This window comes from Mesocricetus auratus, unplaced genomic scaffold, assembly GCF_017639785.1.
Source record: "Mesocricetus auratus isolate SY011 unplaced genomic scaffold, BCM_Maur_2.0 Super-Scaffold_100001, whole genome shotgun sequence".
In the NCBI taxonomy this organism is placed as follows: domain Eukaryota; kingdom Metazoa; phylum Chordata; class Mammalia; order Rodentia; family Cricetidae; genus Mesocricetus; species Mesocricetus auratus.
The window spans coordinates 11,514,080-11,526,532 of NW_024429187.1; positions in this window are offsets into that span (position 1 = coordinate 11,514,080).

Below are 12,453 nucleotides of genomic sequence, written 5' to 3' on the forward strand. Positions count from 1 at the left end.
TTTCCTGTTGCCTGCAAGATGTAGCACTCTGAGTTCCAGCACCACCCTCATCTCCATGGCAATGGACTGAATCTCGGAAACTTGCAAGCAAGCCACTCCAATTAAATGTTTTCTTTATGAGTTGGTGTGGTTATGGTGTCTCTTCACAGCAATAGAACACTGACCAAGACACCACCAGACTAATTCTTAAAAGTTGTACCCAAACTTCTTGGGGAGTTTCACTTTCAGAAAGCCATCCCTCTGCTTAGCCAATTGTGCTTTTTGTCCCCTTCCCTGTCTTGGGGTACTTTCTCAGTCTCTGTTTCAGCGAGCTGCATTCTTGTGTGGTACCCATATTCCCTAGCAAGACGAACATTATTTCCCTAGTCTCAGCATTACAGTATTTGAGGTACACAATGAACTTACACTTCCCAATGCAGAAAAGTATGGAAAGTAGACGGACACTTTTAAAGAAGAGCACAGCAGGAAGACAACATTTGCCATTGCAGAGAGGCGAACCTCTGGGCAAAGTCGTCCAGAGTAACTTAGCTGTGTCAGCATGAACCCCACAAAGAGAAAACCTAGTCTGCTGTCTTGAAGTGGAAAGTAATACCGCTTTCTTCTTCCTCCCCTGCTCCTCTCCTCTTCACTGTCTTTGATTTGGTTTGGGTTTTATTTGTTTGAGCTTCAACTGAGGGAAATAATATATTTATATATGTAAAAAATATGTTATTAACTGCAGTTAAGTTTTTCAGAGGTGACCAGAATTTGGCGTTCTTAGATTTTGGTATCCTAAAAGCTTTTGAAGTCCCAGTGGTTGGTGTGTATGTATGTATATATGTGTGTGTGTGTATATATATATATATATATATATATATATATATATATATATATATTTTTTTTTTTTTTGGTTTTTCGAGACAGGGTTTCTCTGTATTCTCTGTATTGTTTTGGAGGCTGTCGGTCCAGCCTGGCCTCGAACTCACAGAGATCCGCCTGCCTCTGCCTCCCGAGTGCTGGGATTAAAGGCGTGCGCCACCACCGCCCGGCGTGTGTATATTTTTTAAGAGTTTTAAATACTGTGTTGGTGTGATGTATGTACACGGTACAGGTCCCGTTGCACCTGTGTGGAGGTCCAAGGACACTTGTGGAGTCAGGTAGCTCTTACACCTTTCCACAGCATGGTGTTTAAATGAGAGTGCTGCCCTGTACCTTGTAGGCTCAGATGTTCGACCACACGGCCCTTCTGGAGAAAGTATATCACTCAGGGTGGGCTTTGGGGTTTAAAAACACTGTTCTCAGGGCTTGCTCTCTGCCTTTTGCTCATGGTTCAAGATGTAAACCCCTCCCTCAGCTTGCTGCTTCAGCAACCATGCCTGTCTCCTTGCCATGGTGGACTCACCCCTTTGGCACCATAAGCCTAAATAAATGTTCTCTCATGAATTGTCTGGTCATGGTGTTCCATCACAGTAATGAACATGGTTTACAGAGATCAAACTCAGGTCATCAGACTTGCACAGTGCTGAACCTGCTGAGCTATGTCACCCACCCGGTTCTGAGACAGTGTTGCTCTATGTAGCCCTGGCTGCCCTGGGGGTCATTATATAGAACAAGATGGCATCAAATTCAGAGATCCCCATCTCTGCTTCTCAACAATGCCTGGCTCAGTCTTGTTTTTAAAAAGGAGTGTCCATAATAGTGAAAGAAGTAAATGGTCTTTTTCATTTTCAAGAGGAGTTGCTGCTAAAGCCTACAGTCAAGTTTCTTGGAATATTTTATAAAACTCAGGCGACAGATACTAACAGATGTTAATAATGACTTGTATGGGCAAGAATCTTTGTTTCCAAAGACTTGGCACTTGTATTGGGTTATCACCTTCAAAACAAAAAGGGCAGAGCTAGCCTGTCTTTGTTATTTCCCCTGTTACATGATAAAGAACACTGACAAAAGCAACTTAAGGAAGAATGGCCTTATCTTGACTCACAGTTGGAGGGTACAGCTCATGGCAGTGATGTCACAGTGATAGCCACTGAGGTGGCCAGTCACATGGCATCTATAGTTAAGAAGCATTTGTGAGCAGCTCACTTCCTTCCTATTCCCAGGATTCCATCCCAGCAAATGGGGCCATTCATAGTGATTGGGTCTTTCCAACTGATCCTAATTGAGATAATTCCTCATAGATACACCCAGAGGTGATACTAGATCCCATCAAGTTGACAACTGAAGTCAGCTATACAGCCTACCTTTCCTTTGGAGACACCAGGTATTTTTCTCGAATTAAATCCAGCATAAGACTATGAATCAAAATCAAACACCCATCTCTACTAAGCTCTCTCTAGTTGGTTTTCTCAACTATTTGTACTGTGAATCTTAATAGCTGAAAAAATTAGTCCTTTTTACAAAAATGCTATATTTAGTAATTAGTTGGTAAAGAACGCTATTTCAATCTTCACACCACACCGAAGATGCTAATTCAAACTGCTCTCTTTTCCTCGTTTTGTAACACTAGGAGAGATTTTAAAATGCTGTTGTGCTTCTTGGGTATTTCTTTTCTCACGGTGGCAGAAGGCTGTGTAGGTGCCTTGAGAAAGGGCTGTCTTGTTGACATCCCTAACAAGAGTCTGAAGCCATCCTACTCGAAGATTTGTGAGTTCCAACTTTGGAACCAAACGGAACTTAGCGAGAAGGAAAATGCTAAGTACTCGATACCGTTTGCCAGTGCTCACTTCCTTATCAGTGTAACAGAGTCCTGTTGTCTTCAGTTGTCCCAAGTGTTGACAGCACCGTCTCATTTATCTTTCGAAATAAAAACCAAACACCAGGGCAGGCTGTTGCATGAATCTCTGACATGTGAAGACTTCACTGTTGCAATCTTTGTCTCCACATTCTGGTTTATCCAGCTTTGGCCATATTCTTCTCCCTCCTGAGTAGGTACTCTTTAAGATGTCCATACTAGGGACCCCTTCATTTCTGTTTCCCTCGTCTGGCCTTCATTAGGGACCCTGAACTCCTATGTAGCACTTTGGACCCTCTTGCCAGGGTCTTTTACAAGTGAACACTCCCTGATATTTTCCACCACCATCTAGGAAACAAGATCGGGTGTGTTCAATGTCTGCTCCCCATTCATTCCTGGGTAGGCAGCTGGCAGCTGATGTGTGTGTGTGTGGTTTTTCAGCACAGGGTTTCTCTGTGTAACAGCCCTGGCTGTCCTGGAACTCCTTTGTAGAGCAGGATGACCACCTGCCTCTGCCTCCCAAGTGCTGGGATTAAAGGTTGCATCACCATGCTTGACTATTATCTCTTGAAGCAGTGCTGGGAGTTAAGTGCAGGGCCATTAACACGCTGAGCACATGCTCACCAAGCTTCATCCCCACCCAGCCCATTCTTCATTCTTATTCTCTTTCCTTATTCCCCATGAGCAACCATTTTCAGTGTTTAGTGTGGTTTTATAATGTACATAGTTTTGTGGTCATGTATCTTAAAAAAAAACAAACAAACCCAAGGCCTTATGCATAGAAGGTCTATCCTCTACAGCTAGGGAGCCTGGCCATGTGTCTTCTTCCTCAAAGATTTATTTTATGTGTGTGATGGTTTGAATATGAACGGTTCCCATAGACTCATGTATTTGAATGTTTAGTCATTAGGGAGGAGCACTACCTAAGGAGGACTAGGGGGTATGGCTTTGTTGGAGTAGTTGTGATCAGTCACGCAGACTGTAACGAAAAGGTCTGAGGAGAAAAGGAGCACCAGGAGTGTAGTGGAGCTGAGTCCTGTGCTCAAGGAGATGAAAAAAGTTTAAAGAAAAGCCCGATGCTCAGAGGATAAAGGGGGTGATGGCCCCAGGGCAAGGCCTAGGCTCAGCTCAGCCTTCCAACTTGTGAAAAGTAGTTTAGAGAAGATTAAGCAATGAAGAAAATCATTGAAACCAGAAAGCTGATGAATATATATATATATACATATATATGTACACACACACACACACACACACACGCACACACACATATATATATATATATATATATATATATATATGAGCAAGGAGGCCATGTTGGTATCTTCAGCCATATGGTTTCAGCTTTAGAGTCAAGGATAATAGACAGCGGTCCTGGAATCTCCCTGTGCTGCTAAGGAAAGCCGCTGAGACCAGGGTGTGTCAGGGGTGTCCCTGCATGGAGGGACCATTTTGTGAAGCTGTGAAGGTGAAGCCTGGATTGCCATGGAGACCCCAAGATGCTGGAGATGCCAGACTCGTGGGATACCGGCCAAGGAGAGCTACTAACGTGGCATGGAATCCGTCGAAGGGAGGGAAGTGTGTTGCCGTCAACAAAGCAGAAAGGAGTTGCAGCGAGACTTGCAGAGCCCCTTGACATCAAACATGGAAACACAGTTTGCAGTCTGCCCTGCTGATTTCCCTTCTTGATTTGGTTCAGTATTTCCTCACTATGCTCCTTTCCTCCTTTCTGAAATGCTAATGTATATCCTGTGCCATTGTGTGTGGTCTGCCTTTTGATTCTGATTTTACAGGGGTTTACAGTTAAGAGATTAAATGAGCCTCAGAAGAGACTTTGGACTTTTAAACAGTGTTGAGCCGGTCATAGACCGTGGGGGCTTTCGAAGTTGGACAGAATGCATTTTGCATTATGATATAGTTATAGGCCTCAGGGGGCCAGGGAGTACAATGTGTTGTTTTGAATAAGAATGGACCCCACAGGCTTATACATTTAAGGGTTAGTCACCAGGGAATGGTGTAACACAATAAAAAAACCCAGAAACTGATATTGGAGTTCAAGCTGAAGATCAGAAAAGCAAAGCAGTCAAGCCAGTAGATCTTACCTCTATCCAGTTGAAATGGCAACCCTGTCCCCACAAATCCTCAGAGGCAAAAGGCTCCGAATTCCTGTTTCTTTCTCTTTGACTCCTTTCTCTGCCCAGCCATATGGCTCCTGTCTCTACCTCCCTAGTGTTGGTATTAAAGGTGTGTGATCCTAGGAGCTGAAATCACCCTTGTGTGAGCTGTTTCTTTTAGGACTGGATTTCATGTAGTCAGTGCAACCTTGAACTAACAGAGATCCATCTACCTCTTAATGCTGATTAAAGGTGTGGCCACCACCACCCAGCTTCTATAGCTAACTAGTATGGCTGCTTTGCTATTTTGATCTCCAGTGGCTTTAATAAATATATCATATAAATATATTTATAAATAAATATATCACAATCAATTTATCATCACAGAGTGACACTATTTGAAAGGATTAGAATTAGGAGGCGTGGTCTTATTGGAGTAGGTGTAGCCTAACTGGAAGAAGTGTTTCTGTCACTAGGGGTGAGATTTGAGGTTTCAAAAGCCCAAGCCTGACCCAGTACTGTCTCTTCTTGCTGCCTGTGGATCCGGATGTAGAACTGTCGAGGATGTCTCCAGCACCATGTCTGCCTGCAAGCTGTCATGCTCCCCACCATGAGACTGATAGTGGACCAAACCTCTGAAACTGTAAACCACCACCAATTAAAGCTTTCTCCCCTAAGAATTGCCTTGGTCACAGACTCTGCTTACAGCAATAGAACACCGTCTGAAGCAATCTGTGTAGATGTCTTGCCTGCCTGCATACCTATATACCACATTCGTGCAGTGCCCCCTGGAGGCAAGGAGGGGATGTTGGCTCCTCTGGAACTGGAGTTACAGATGCTTGTGAGCCACCATGGAGGTGCTGGAAACAGAATGTTCTGCAACACTAGCGAGAGGTTTTGTTGTTTTTTTCCCCCAATGGATCCATTTCTCCACCCCCACTTTCCTTTTAATTTACCTAGTATTATTTTACTCAGTTCATTCTCACTTTCTTCTTTCTAAGCGCGCTATTCCGAAGATCCAGCTTGTGCACCTGCCTAGCACGCACCAAGCCATGGGTTTGGTTGCTCGCACTGGATAAGTTGTATATGGTGGCACGTGTCTATAACCCTAGCGCCTGGGAACGGAAGCCAGGAGGAGCAGAAGTTCAAGGCTGGGCTGCCAGATAGTGCAGCAGGTGAAGGTGTTTGCTGCCAAGCTGAGGATATGGGTTCAGTCCTGGGAGCTACGTGGCAGAACTGGAACTGGCTTCCACAAGTTGTCCTCTGATGCATGCGAGTGCATCATGGCATGGGCGTGTCCCTTGCCCCCACGAAAATAAAAGCTAGGAAACTGAAGTAAAGCAGAGCTCCAAGGTCATCCTTGATTACGTTGTGAATCAGCCAGAAGTACTTGAGATCCCGAACCGGATGACTAATTAAAATAAAAAGGAAACGGAAAGTAAAGAGTACGTCTGTTTGGACACACTTGGGCTTATTGCTGGGAAGATCCTCTCAGAATGTACATTTCCTGGTAAGGGGCCAGGAAAGGCTGCAAACTGCTCCCAGTTGGGGCTCCCAGGAAGCATTTTACTGGCTGAGCGATATCCCTCTCCCAGAGATTCTTTTTTTTTTTTCCTGAGAAATTCTCCCTGTAAACCCATGCATGGGAACGTTTGCTGAAACCTAACCTTAGGTAAGAGTCAGTCTGGCTAAAGTCCAGCTAGGAGGGGGCACAGCATGGATTCCCCAGTGTTTTCTCTGTGGATTTCCTTCAGAATTCTCCAGGTCCCCGCAGTCAGGCGTGATGGGGCAACACAGGAACAAAGGTTACGTGAATAGCACGACCCAAAGAGAACAACTTTTCCTCTCTTTCTCCTCAGCAAGCAATTTCCATTCAGACACACTGACTTCAGATGGCATTGATCTGAGCACTTGACACTCAGGCACCTGTGACCAATAGACTCACCCCTGAGCAGCTCCACAAGCTTTTTGGTAAAAGGTGTGTGTGTGTGTGTGTGTGTGTGTGTGTGACTTTTAAAAGCCAGGCCAGCTTCCTGTATTCTCTTTTATGGCCTCTTGGACCAGCTTCCATACCTGTTCACTACAGAAAACTGACTACAGAGAAACCAAAAGTTACATTGTAGCCCTGTATATGTATATTTCAATTTTTCGTTATGCATAGGCATCTGTATGTTAGTGGGTGTGTGTATCACAATAGTTAATAGAGGTACACAAATCATATACACACAACACAACCACAGTTATTTCATACTTTTAAAGTTTTCAAAAATTATTTTAAGTTGTGTGACTGTGTACAAATGCGAGAATGTGTGTGTGAGTGTGTGACTGAGTGTGTATGTGTGTTTGTATGTGAGAATATGAATGTGTGTGTGTGAGAATATGTGAGTGTGTTTATGTGTATGAGTTTGTGAGACTATGTATCCAAGTGTGTGTGTGTGTGTGTGTGTGTGTGTGTGTGTGTGTATGTGCGCGTGCGTGCGCATGCCCGCCCATGGGGGCCAGAGGTTTGGGATGTTCCCAGAGTGGGGGTGCAGCCGATCGTGAACTGAGACTCCTGGAGCGAGTGCCGGGGGCAGAACTCAGTTTCTCCGCACCAACGTCCCGAGCTCTTAGCCATGCAGCCATCTCTGCAGCCCTTGCTTTCTCCTTTTTGAACGGAGAACGTTCGGTCTTCTTTCCCCTTCCATTCAGAGTGATGGTGAAGGTTCTGTACGCCCTAAGCGGGGCTCAGCCACTGAGCTCTGTGCATCCCCGCCTTGGGATCTCCTTGTGGACGGCTGCTTACGCTCCTCTGTGGACTGTACCACACTTCACAGGGGAGCGTCCACTCGGGACGCTGAGGTGTTCCGTCTCCCCAGATCACATCACCATGACTGTGACGCGTGCTTGCAACCACATCTCTGTACACATTTCCAGGTCTGGTTCTCATGTGCACAGCTTCGATGGCCTTTCCCTATTGAGCCGTGGTCTCAGGTCTCACATTCAGGCTGCCCTTGAACTTGGGGCGTAGCTGAGGAGGAATTCAAACTCGTTTCTTCTGCCTCCACCTCTGGGCTGCTGGGAGAGAGGGAGCGAGTGCGCTATCACATCCGGTTAATACTGGTTAACTGTCACTAAAGATATTTGTCTGAAATGGTGTTTTGTTTTCTTCTCGGAAGGTCTGACCACCGTGAGAGTGTGTAAGCGTGTGTGTGCACATGCACGTGCGCGTGTGTGTGTGCACATGCGTGTGTGTGTCCACAGTTAGGTAAGCACTTTACTGCGGGGTTGCATCCCCCGCCCTTGCTTTGTGGTTTACGGAGAAGCAGCAAACCCCTGTAATGGGCCTTGGATGTTTTCTCCTGAAGTTCTTACCTCCGGGTGCTGGAATCCAGTGGTCCGTTTCATGTTCCAGGAGGATTTCACCTGCTAATCACAAGGATGTTGGGTCAAACACAGACGTGGGCAATGAATGCCCACTGAGGGGCTAACCCAGCTATGGCCAGCACGAATTGACTCCAGACTTGCAGCAATCCTTTCCAATCGCAGAAATTGTAACCATTGTCTTGAAGAGCCTCTAGAACAGGTGCGGCTTTTTTTCCCCTCAGCATACAGTGGAATGCGTGCTTTCCTCAAGGAGGCAAAAGAATTGAAGGATGATTGGCTTGAGGTGACAAGGGGATGTGGTAAAACCAAGGTCATCAAGGTTTGTACAAAAGTGAGCAAGGTTTTGTTCCTAACGAAGTGGGAAATCGGGATCATAAAGATTAGCAAACGAGACTCGTGACAAGAAGCAGAGATGCAGTTTGATTGGGGCTTCATGCCATAGCGAAGACCGCCCCCAGACCGACGTTCAGGCCCACCCCGTGTGGGCGTCGAGGTTATACTCAAAGCCACCCTAACGGGTGAAGACGGCCTGGAGAGTAGGCGCCGGCAATACCCCGACAGACCACGAGGTGGCGGTACAATGTCACAAGTCCCTCTTGGAATGTCTCATTCTGAACGCTTCCTCTGTTTTTATTTAAGGCTTTTTTTTTTTTTTGACCCTGTTTTAGTCGTTTAAAAAATTTTTTTTACACCATTTCAAACTGTTTCTCTCCTTTTAAGTTTCTCTTTGGCTGTCCATTAAAACTATCATGATTTCACACTATTCACTGATTAGAATGCGTTCAGTTTTTAAAATTCAGTAAAGTTTACTGTAGAACATCGAGGCGTGTTGAGAGTGCAGTGGATAGCCGAACAATCTCTCCATGCTCGTCGCTCAGCTGTAGAGTCCCCAAGACACGACAGCTCTGTGACCCGGCTCCTCTCCTACCCTCCCACGTTGGGAAGCTCGTGCAAGTTGATCTGTAAGGCGGCGTCTCATTCATGAAGGTGCCGCATGCGGCGTAACTACAACGCCAGCATCGCTCCTAAAACAATCAGTTCCTTAATATCACAAATTATAAAGTTAACACCAAAACTCCAAAGACTCATAAGGTAAAAAAAATTAATTTATAACTTGATCGTTGGAATTAGCATCTAAGTATAAAGCCCACGTATTGTGATTGGCTGATTTTATTATTATTATTATTATTATTATTATTATTATTATTATTATTATTATTATTATTTGTGAGACAAGGTTTCACTACGTAGCCCAGCTAGCCTCAAACTCCTGAGGATCCTCCTGCCTCAGCCTCTCGAGTACTGGGGGCTACAAGTGTGTACTGTGATCACACCAACTCCTTTTAAACATTAATTTTTAGACTTTGTTTAAAAAGTACGTTTAATAAATCCCTTGGGAATCTGATTTGTTGTGTTTTGTTCATCCCCACCCCTTCTCCTAGCCCCTTCGCCCCCGAGGTTTGCGTCCCTAATCTTTTCTTTTATTCTATGGAGTCCAATTTGTGGTGCCCTCATACGCTTGGGTGAGTGGTCATCCACTGGGGTGTGGCCAACCTGCCAGGGGCCACGTCCTTCAGGACGGTTAGAGCTCCCTCTCTCGGAAGCTGTGTGAATCGCTCCTCGGCTGGGGGCGGAGCTTCGTGCACACCCCTCCGCCTTCTGTTGGGATTTTGTCTAAGTAGAGCCCCTGCAGTGCCCATCTCTCCCTCCCTCCGTCCGTCCGACCGCCTGTGTGTCTGTCTGCCTATCTGTCTGTCTGTCTTTCTCTGCTTGTAGTTTATTTACGGAGAGAACTGTTTTTCTTCTTCTTTTTTGTAGTTTTCCAAGTCTAGATTTTTTTTTTCTGATTGCTGTCAACTCTTAAAACGGGTAGTGAAACATTTGGTAATTTTCTAAATAAAGTTTAAGATGAAACTAAGCACTTGCTTTCTTTGTTCCTGTTGCTGGGCTTCTAAACATTTGTGTGGTGGGGGGAATCCATACTTTTATAGTGTCACACCAGACTCCTGTGAAGTAGATATCCGTGTGTGTGTGTGTGTGTGTGTGCATGTGTGTGTGTGAGTGTGAGTGTGTGTGTGTCCATACTTTTACAGTGTCACACCAGACTCCTGTGAAGTAGATATCCGTGTGTGTGTGTGTGTGTGAGTGTGAGTGTGTGTGTGTCCATACTTTTACAGTGTCACACCAGACTCCTGTGAGTGTGTGTGAGAGTGTATGTGTGCGTGCCCACAGCTTTACATGTGTCATATCAGACTTCTGTGTGAAGTAGATGGTTAATGAGAAAAGAAAATCAGCCCCAGAAAGACTCTACACTAAATCAGCTGGTGTACTTCAAGGATATATTGAATCAGTATGGAAACCAGGATATGTGTTACGTTGGGGTAGGGGTTTTGCCTTTGTTTCTGCAGGAGAAGAAAAGCTTTGGATACCATCAAAGTTGATCAAGATCCCATTTGAACAGGAGAAACCTCTTGATGAGGAGAAATGATAGGCCATCCACCAATTATATCCCACGAGTTGTATGGAGATCTCACAAAGGTAGGGGGAGTGTTTTGTTCTTGTCTTTACAGGAAAACAGAAAAAAAATCTCCAAAAAGAAGAGGCACTGAAAGTGTAGATGTCTAAAGAAGAGAGGATAACTGTCCAGAAAGAACCATCACACAAAGGAGAATCAGACACGTGATAAAATATTTATTCTAAACTCCTGCCTTCTTACTTCCCAGCACTATCACAGTCCCAATTCACATAAAAATCAAACCTGACTTTGGAGTTGGACTTGGCCCTGCTTCTCCAAATTTATACATGTTTAAATAAAATTCAGAGTTTCTGTCTCACATCAAAAGGTCATTGGTGTAAGACACAAAAAACAAAATCTAGGACTACTGTTGTCTGTAATGTGAGGTTTTCTCTGGGCTCTGCCCCAAAGAAACACATGAACGCTTTATTAGTATATAACTGTTGGCCGATAGCGATGGTTTCTTATAGGTTAGTTCTGACTTACTTATAAACCCATGACTACTAATCTAAGTATTCCCACGTGGCCTTATCTTACTGGAGAAAGAGTATGGGCCTCTTACTCCCTTGGAGTCTACATCAAGTCTGCTCAGCATTTCCACAGAAAAGAATGAGAGGAGAAGAGAGCCATTTCCTGCTTGTCCCTGCTTACACGCTGATTCTGCCCTGCTACGTCACTTCCTGCCTGGATCACATGGCAATTTCTCTTGACTGCATTTCCCAGAATCCTCCTTAACTCCTAGTCCCACCTATCTTGCTTCCCTATTGGCCAACAGAGCTTTATTCATCAACCAATAAGACAAACATATACACAGAAGACTTCCCCCATCAATTGTCTTACCTCTGTCTTCTCTAAAATCCTAATTTTCTACATTCTTAATTTCATCCTTATTGTTACCGTTCTCTGTACGTTTACTTATACATATTAAAACTTCCGTGCTGATATTAACGTTTAAGTCCTCCACAGTGAACAAAAAAGTTCCTAACAGCGATCTTTTAACTCTCTGGCAAGAAGGTGGGGCCTAACTTTAGCAACTGTTAGTTATAGATAATGTAAATTGTTAGATTCTTGAGAACTTAAATTGTTAGAGTCTTTTATGGTGATTGTTTAGGGTCTTCTTTCTGTTTCCAATGCTATAAAACTATCTTGATGTATACACGTTTTGTATATTGATACAACTTAGGCTATCATTATCATTTTGCATTTTACAGTTCTACCTCTAGCCAAAACATTTTAGTTCTATCTCTGCTATTGAGAATTTTATATATATGTAAATAGTTACAAATTTGAGGTCATCGTACTTGCTACATATAGGTTTTAAGATTGTTTAAATTGGTCCAGAGGACCTGGGTTCAACTCCCAGCACCCATATGGCAGCATAACCATCTATAATGAGATCTGATGTCCCTGTGTGGCATGCAAGTATGCATGAAGGCAGAACACTGTATACATAATAAATAAATAAACCTTTAAAAAAAGATTGTTTAAATTATTTTGGGAAGCTTTAGCCATTGTACAACTATGTTTTGAGAATTACAGATTATCATCGCCCATGTATCTTATATCTATGAGATTAGTCAGACATAGATTTTGGCCTTCAAAAACTTCATAGACCTGCAAAATATGACATTTAAATGTGTTAATATTATCACTCTGTCGACATGAGACGGAATTGCTCCTGACAGCACCCAGTTATTCCTGAGAATTTGCTGGGCACTGGTATCACTCCTTCTGGACTCCATTCTCTC